Here is an 8,016-nt window from a genome sequence, read left to right on the forward strand (position 1 = left end):
GAAAAACTGTGATCCTGTTCTAATCTTGTATGTCATAACCATATTTTTTTTTTAATGTGGTCCACTCTTTTTTCGGTAGATGTTTATGTATTATTGCCCTGGATTTATTAAGATCTATCTGTGAGGTTTTTGTCAGTCACAGCCTGGAAATTAGTATTAAAGTTGCCTTAGTAGAAGTTGTATTTCAAAGCAAAGACAAACAATAGAGGTCTGAAAAAAATGCAATCTTGCTTTGGTTCCACCTCTAAGACTAGCAATTATGTTTCCATTTTCCCACACACACACACACACACACACACACACACACACACACACACACACACACACACACACTCAGACATTGGATCAAAACCCTGAAACGGTAATTGATGAATAACAAATAAATAAAATGCTAATTTCTCCCTCTGAATAATTTAGATTTGTTTACTATCAGCTAGAGGAACCTCCACCCCTCCCGTCTGTGCGCAGTGCAGCAGGATACTTAGCACAGTTAAACATCTCAGAGACATTAAAACACATTAAAAGCCAGCGCAGTTAAGAGGTTTGGGTGGACTGAGAGTGAAACAGCCTTCGAGAGCAAAGAGACTGTTTGCATTTACTTCATACATGTACCACATCTAGCAAAAATGGCACATATGCATCCGAAGTCGCTGGATTGATTGATTCTAAAGTGCGTTACTCCACTCATCCCTTTGGATGCACTCATGCTTTTAGATATTTGAGGTATGTAGGTTTTGTTTGTACGTCCACGCACAAATACTTGGCACACACGTAGCTGCATCAGTGTTATAGTGCACATATATAGTGCCCTTGTGTGGGCAAAGTATGTTTCTGCCTGCCAGGGTGAGTACTCTTTCTAAGTGACCCGACCGTGCTCCATTACCAGAGCATCATTAAGCTGTTGTTCTTCCTCATGGTTTTCGGCCCTTGGATCTCATCCCTTTCCCTGGAGCCCCATCACAGCACCGAGCAGTAAGCATTTCCCAAAGAAATGAATACTACATTCTGAGTGTACCTAAACTTTCCGGGAGTGTAATGCAGCCTGGTAACGGTGGCAGTCCTTTTCATCTCCCGTGGTTGCAGAACGTATTTCAGCGCATGTTTATGCGTCTGAATGGTTTATAGACACAAGCTGGTTGATTCCTGTGACTGTGGCGTCCGCTTTATGGGCCGGGTATTGATCGGACGGGCTGTAACCATGCTGTCTCTCGTGCAGCGGGCCGCAAATGCAAAATGCTTTCAAATAACTATGAGAGTAATTCAGGTTGGTAAATTACAGTCGGCGGCATACTGTACGTATTGCAACAGTGAGCTTACGCCAGCCTGTTAGTCTACTGTGTGTTATGGATTTCATGTGAACGTGAGGTTGGCCGGTCCAGGGGAGTGATGGCCGGGTCAAATTTCTTTGCTGGTAAGCAAATGCACCTGAAGAAGAGAATATTCTGTCAATATCACATCGCATTAAGAGAATATCGAGGTGTAATTATGGGCTTTCATCGGCCTCCGTGTTAAATAAATGACACTGTAACTGTTGTTTTTCACAGTATAGTTACATTTGAACATACATTTGCAGTTAAATAAAGGTTAGAGATTTTTGGCCAATCTTTTGCAGTATTACTCATCTTAAATCACACATTTAAATAAAGACAGATTCATATTCCGCACTTGTTTAGTAATGTGTTGGCTTCCTTTCCGTTGCTATCCATCACTCCATCTGGCTTTATGTTTATACCCACACAAATCAAATATAGAAATCCCACCTGAAATTCACAAGGGAGGATTAAAACACACACATTGAACTCTCCCCGTCTCCTGTCTTTGATTCCTGCTGATGACAATGTAGGCCCTGACATACGACCTGAGCGCTGACCCCAGACTGTCATCCATCATTAATATGACTTTTGTTTCTGACGTTGTTTTTGTGCCGTCTGACGTCCTGGGGTAAGGTTCCTCACATTTCACCTCCTTGACCTAAACCTTAGACATGATGTGTGTGTGTGTGTGTGTGTGTGTGTGTACACTGTCCTCTGTCGGTGTGTTTCTTTGCAGGACAAACTCTCTTTACTTCTTGGCTGCAGGTGGTATAAAGGCACTTTGTGTGTAAGCGTGTGTTTGGGGCCGTAGGACCTGAAGAGGGGTAATCATGTATAAGTTATGTCAGCTAATTAAGACTGGGCCCTAACCTATGGCTGACCCTGAGGAAATAACAATGCACCATCGAAAAGGCTTTGTACCTGTGGCCTCTTGGCCACACCAGCGTGTTGGATGTCCTGTGTGTGTGCTCTGGCTGGCTGCTAGTGCAGGACTACCTTGATCTGGTAACTGGAGCACAAGGAGAGAAGAAACGAGAGAGCCAAGAGAAAAGAGAAGGGGTGAAAGAAAGAAAGAAAGAAAGAACGAAAGAAAGAAAGACAGAAAGAAAGTGCCTCTTCAGTGAAAGAAAGTAGGAGAGAAGCCCAGCCCATGTAATTAGGCCTAAATGAGTTTTCCACTGACTCAGTGGGTCGTGGCGATGCAGCGCCGGGACAAAGATAGACTGGAGGTCATGGAGTCATGGAGTCAGGGAAACAAGAATCGCTGTCGTCAAATGAAGAGACGTGGCGCAGTAAGCAGTGTTGGAACTGCAGGTCTTCTCTGGTCAAGGTTTTTAAGGGAGCTTCACCAGCTTTATTACAGCAGGTGCTTCACATCGAGATACCTTCTGAGTGAAACACCCATCTCATCAGTTTCACTCTGTGGAGCTCTGTTGGTTAGAAGCTTCCCATAATTGTCTTAATTAAAGGCCCTGCACCCCCACTGAACACTCACACGAGGGGTTTCCCTTACCGGACAGTGGAGGGATGTCTCTTTTCATTCATATTAGGCCCTTTTTTTGTTCATTCTACATATTCTGACATAATGTAAATATTACAATGAAAGGTGGCTGAAGTTGCGGCTTCACTTTCAGGTTCCTGGTGTTGTGCAAGTTGGATCAATGTTCCATTGCTCACTGGGAGACTTCATAGAATTGAGCCGTCGTTGATGTTATTATTAATACCTGACAATAACACATATGAACAAAAAAAAAACACAGTTTGAACAGGACAACAATTCCTCATGCTGAGGCAAAAAGCAGGTGCAGCAGGATTGGACATTTGATATCAATTCATGATGATTCAGCTCCAGCCAAATGTATTCTTAAACTGACATACAATAATGGCCAAATAAAGCCCAAAAAAGGCCAAGACATTTGTTTGATGGGGAAAAAAACTATTTTTCTCATTCATAGCACAGTTGATAGAACATATATTGGTAGCACTTTATAGTAAGTACACACTTTTTAGCATTAATAAAGCATAAATAAACACTGAATTCATCATTTATAAAGCATTATTCCAACATGAACACTCATTGGTAACTCATTCATAAACACAGTTATAAATGTTTCTTTCTTGATTATTTTAAAGTGCTGCCCAAATATTGTGCTTGGCAGAGAAAAACACTTTTAGTAGCATGTACAGTGCTGACTGCTTGGTGCTCTTTGGATTCGGGAAGATGATTATTTTTAAAATGCAGTGGACCACATGAAGTATTCCCATCTGTCACAATAAGAACAAGCCTGCTCATCTCGTCTTGCCTATCATGCTCATCATAAAATGTCATAATAAGTACGAATGCTCAAAGGCTTCGGCCTGGAGGTGTTACTGTCAAAACCATTAAGAAAACCACAACTAGTCCACTTCAGTACCATTCAGCTGTCCTTTGGTCCCAAATGGATGAATCAAAAACTGTCAAGCTCCTCTCCTCAAAACCTGTGACTCTAATGGCCACCTACTTCTGGCATTGTCGGTCTCTTTTTTTTTCAAATCCATTTGCCACAAATCCACTTGGGAAGTGGAGTTCAAACACTTGTTTTTATTCTTATTGGTCAACTGTGAATTATACATTATCAACCGACCACAGGCCATCGTGAACCACCTGCAGGAAGTGTTTGTGGTCAAAATGACATCAGCGCGACCCATTCGTGACCTGCACTCAGGTTGGGGTCAAAAGGTCACTGGATAACAGCAGGGGGTTGTCGGGGAGATGGGCCATGGTGGAGCTCGTACTGTAGTAAGTTTGTTATTTATGTCAGCTCTCTATGTCGAGAGGAAATATCAGACTGAGCTGGATATATGGAATTTTATAAAAGTTATAAAGGATGAAAAAGCATAGCAAGCGGGACCGTGTGGCTAGGACACCTCAGTGGAATGCAGCTATCATTCATGTTCATAATTACACTAGTGCTTTCGCTTACTATAAAATGTCAAAATGTCCATTATGAAAATGTGTTTAGCGCTTAATGATTAAGCCTACATAATGCTTTGAATGCTCATGCTATTCTATGCATTACTGGTGTGCTGCAGTATTCTTCTGAAGGCCATAAAACATAGATCAACAAAGTGGCATGGTAGTACCCCCTCCATTATTATTGATTAGCGATACACAGATTATTAATATAAATGTGTTGCAAATGAGGGCATGCACCGACTTTCTGGGACTTATAACAGTTACATAACTGAAATGATTTCTGAAAATGTACATAAACGCTCGGTGTATTTATTGAGAAAATGAGTTGAATAGAAGACAACAGCAAAGAGATTAGATGGTAAAGAGGTAAAGATCTTCATGGTAAATGTTACGATGATCCATCGCAGAACCATCGCAACGTGTTCCTGAGACTTCTGCCATAATCCTTGTCATCCTATGTGTGTCGCTTGTATGTTCTTGTCCTGTGTTTGTGTGTTTGTGCTCTATGCTGTTTTTGACGGTGTAAAAACTACAATGTGTTTTCACGTCTTATCTTGTCCTTAGCGAGGAAATCCTGTAGCTTGCACACGCACGCACGCACACACACACACACACACACACACACACACACACACACACACACACACACACACACACACTCACTAACATACACACACATGTATATTCACACCTTTCCTTTCTTATCGCCGCACACACCTCCACCCCCCTATTATCCCTCCCTTCCTCCCCCCGACATGTGCTACATGGCGGGGTGTGTGTGGGGTTATGAAAACAGTTAGGCTTAATAATTGATGTTCTGCATTTCAATCAATTTTACCACAGTGTTAGGCTAATTAAGGTTAGCGCCATCCTCCCAGGGGCTGTTCTTGTGTGCGTGTGTGTGTGTGTGTGTGTGTGTGTGTGTGTGTGTGTGTGTGTGTGTGTGTGTGTGTGTGTAAGAAAGTGTGTGTGAGAGAGAGGGTGTATGTGTGTGTGTTTTCTTGTTCCTGGGGGCTCCAAGCTCCATTTTATATCTGAGAATACATGGGAATTCTCTATTTCCGGAACAAGAGATGAGAGATAGAGTGTCTCTCCCTCTCCTCTCTCTCTCTCTCTCTCTCTGTCTCTGTCTCTCTGTCTCTCTCTCTCTCTTTCTTTCTCTCTCTCTCTGCTCTTCCCCTCCCTCTCTCCCCAGGCAGGATCCTAAATGCAATTAACACAGTCGCTTTACTGCCTGCTAATTATTAACACACACTCACAAGCACACGCCCATCAAAGACACACACACACACACACACACACACACACACACACACACACACACACACACACACACACACACACACACACACATACAGTACAAACACAAAGGGCGGAAATGATTATTTTATGCTGGACTAATTTAAAGTTCATTGACGATTGTTTTAATTAATTAAATAAGAAAAGTACACACTCTAAAAAACATCAGGCTGCCAGGCGAGCACTGCAGGCGTTTGCATATGAAGGTAATAATTATCCCCTGTGTGTGTGTGTGTGTGTGTGTGTGTGTGTGTGTGTGTGTGTGTGTGTGTGTGTGTGTGTGTGTGTGTGTGTGTGTGTGTGTGTGTGTGTGTGTGTGGTAGCAGCCTACCTCCATCATGTTATGTGTGTGTGTGACTGAGTGCATAGTTTGCCCAGCCATACAACCTTAAGGTGTGTGTGTGTGTGTGTGTGTGTGTGTGTGTGTGTGTGTGTGTGTGTGTGTGTGTGTGTGTGTGTGTGTGTGTGTGTGAGTGTGGGTCTCTGTGTGTGTGTGTTTTAATGAGTCTTTAAACCCTCTCTGCCAGTATTTAACATTAACAGGAATAACTAAAGAGTCCAATTAAGAAGCGGGGACTGCTTTATGTGCTGTAAATTTGTTTCTATGATTAAATATTCATGGGTGGGCCATGCTTACCAGAAGAGGCTGGACCTCTCCAGCTGTAGATCAGTTTAATCTGTTTCAGTATCAGTGATAAATCGGGTAAATGCCAAAACGGTTAGTTGCACATTCTGTTTGTGAGTCTTCCACACATGACTGACCGCTTCTACGCGTGGCTGCCTTGTATGTTTTATTAACTTTTTAAAGTTTTGTTGATTTAACATCTGTTTAATACAATCACGTTTTCTTCTATGTCTCTGTTTCTTTTCTAGTGTAGGCCTTTCGATGGAGACACACTTTGTCCTCCAGGGGAGGATCAGATCAAATTTAACATCACTGCTCGCATGGGACTTTTGGCTATTTTGACACAAAACACATATAAAAGAACAGGCATGAATAATTCAATCTATATGATGGAAAAGCAGGAAAAGCACAGACATTATTGATATCTCAAATATTGGAGTCCATGATGTCCGCTATAGGTACTCATCAGTCCAAAATCAGCAGTGTTCCTCATGAATGTAAGGAGGTAAAGCAACTTTTAGACCTCTAAAAGGTCCGGTCAGGCAACAAGCTGGATTATATCAAGCTGATTATTATTTGTGTGACCTGTCTTGCTCTTTAAAAGCTTGGGTCATGATGTGTGCTCCAGACTCATAGTGTCATAGCATAGGTGATATTTGTTGCATTTTAGAACACAATTTTTTAGATGTATTGCTTCTCAAAAAGGATGAGTACACATTACGTATTGATTTAGTTTGTGGTAACCATATAACAACACCGAATGTGCACCTAATTGCAGTGATTTTCTTTAAATTCCCATTGACTGTCATCGATTTGCGTGCTATGCATACAACATTGTTTGGTCGCAAAGTGAAGTCACCCGTATGGCTTATCCTCCTTTTCATAGACCCCCTCTTAATACACGCGATGGACAACATTCATAACTCCAATGTAAGCGAAGAAGACACAGAGGAAGTCTGAACAAAGAGAAACACAGCGAGGTAAGAAGACAGACGTGTGTGCTGATTGGATGTGTGCTGTGGAGAACAGATCTCGGGCTGCTATTGTGTTTTTGAAGAGTGCACATAGTCCACGTGTGACCTGAAGTAACATATACACCAGGTGTGTTTGTTTAATAATGTCAAAGGAACAGGAAAAAAGAACCAAACAAAAGAGGCAGACAGACTCTAATATAACTAAAAGATGAAAGAGAGTGAATGCACAGTGGAAGACCTCGTATGAACGTGGGTGTGTGTGTGTGTGTGTGCGTGTGTGTGCATGTGGTGGACTCAGGTGTTAAAGTACACTCCCATTACACTCCAGACACAAGGCTTGAGGTACAGAGCCACCGTCCTCCCACCTCCTGCCCTCCCCTATGCCCATCTCATCTCATGCTCCTCCATTAAGTCCTCTTGTCTTTTTGATTTTTTTTAATCCCCTTTCAGCTCCTACGTACCCACGTGCCCCTTTTGCAGTCCACCTCTTCTGTTCTATATATTCACTGTACGTTATTAAGATTGATTCTGTAATATTTGGTACTGCAGTATATTGGCTACATTTTAAATTTTGGTTCTTTTTATTCAATGCAAGATGGAACAAATACATCATATTATGAAGTCATGTGAGAGATTTCTTAGTCTTGCAGATAGATGAGGTTGAGTGGCAGAAAAACGAGAACGTTTCAATTTCACAAACTACATTTTTACAATTTAATTGCTATGGATGCTTTGAAGGATACATTGGATGACACCTTTCTTGCCTTCTCATGTGTTGTCGGATTCAGCTGCAAAAACAGATTTAAAAGTTATACATAGCAACGAAAGAGAATACAAACATGTACCTTC

The sequence above is a fragment of the Clinocottus analis genome, unplaced genomic scaffold (assembly GCF_023055335.1).
Source record: "Clinocottus analis isolate CAN_PGR_092001 unplaced genomic scaffold, fCliAna1.0.p SCAF_13, whole genome shotgun sequence".
In the NCBI taxonomy this organism is placed as follows: Eukaryota; Metazoa; Chordata; class Actinopteri; order Perciformes; family Cottidae; genus Clinocottus; species Clinocottus analis.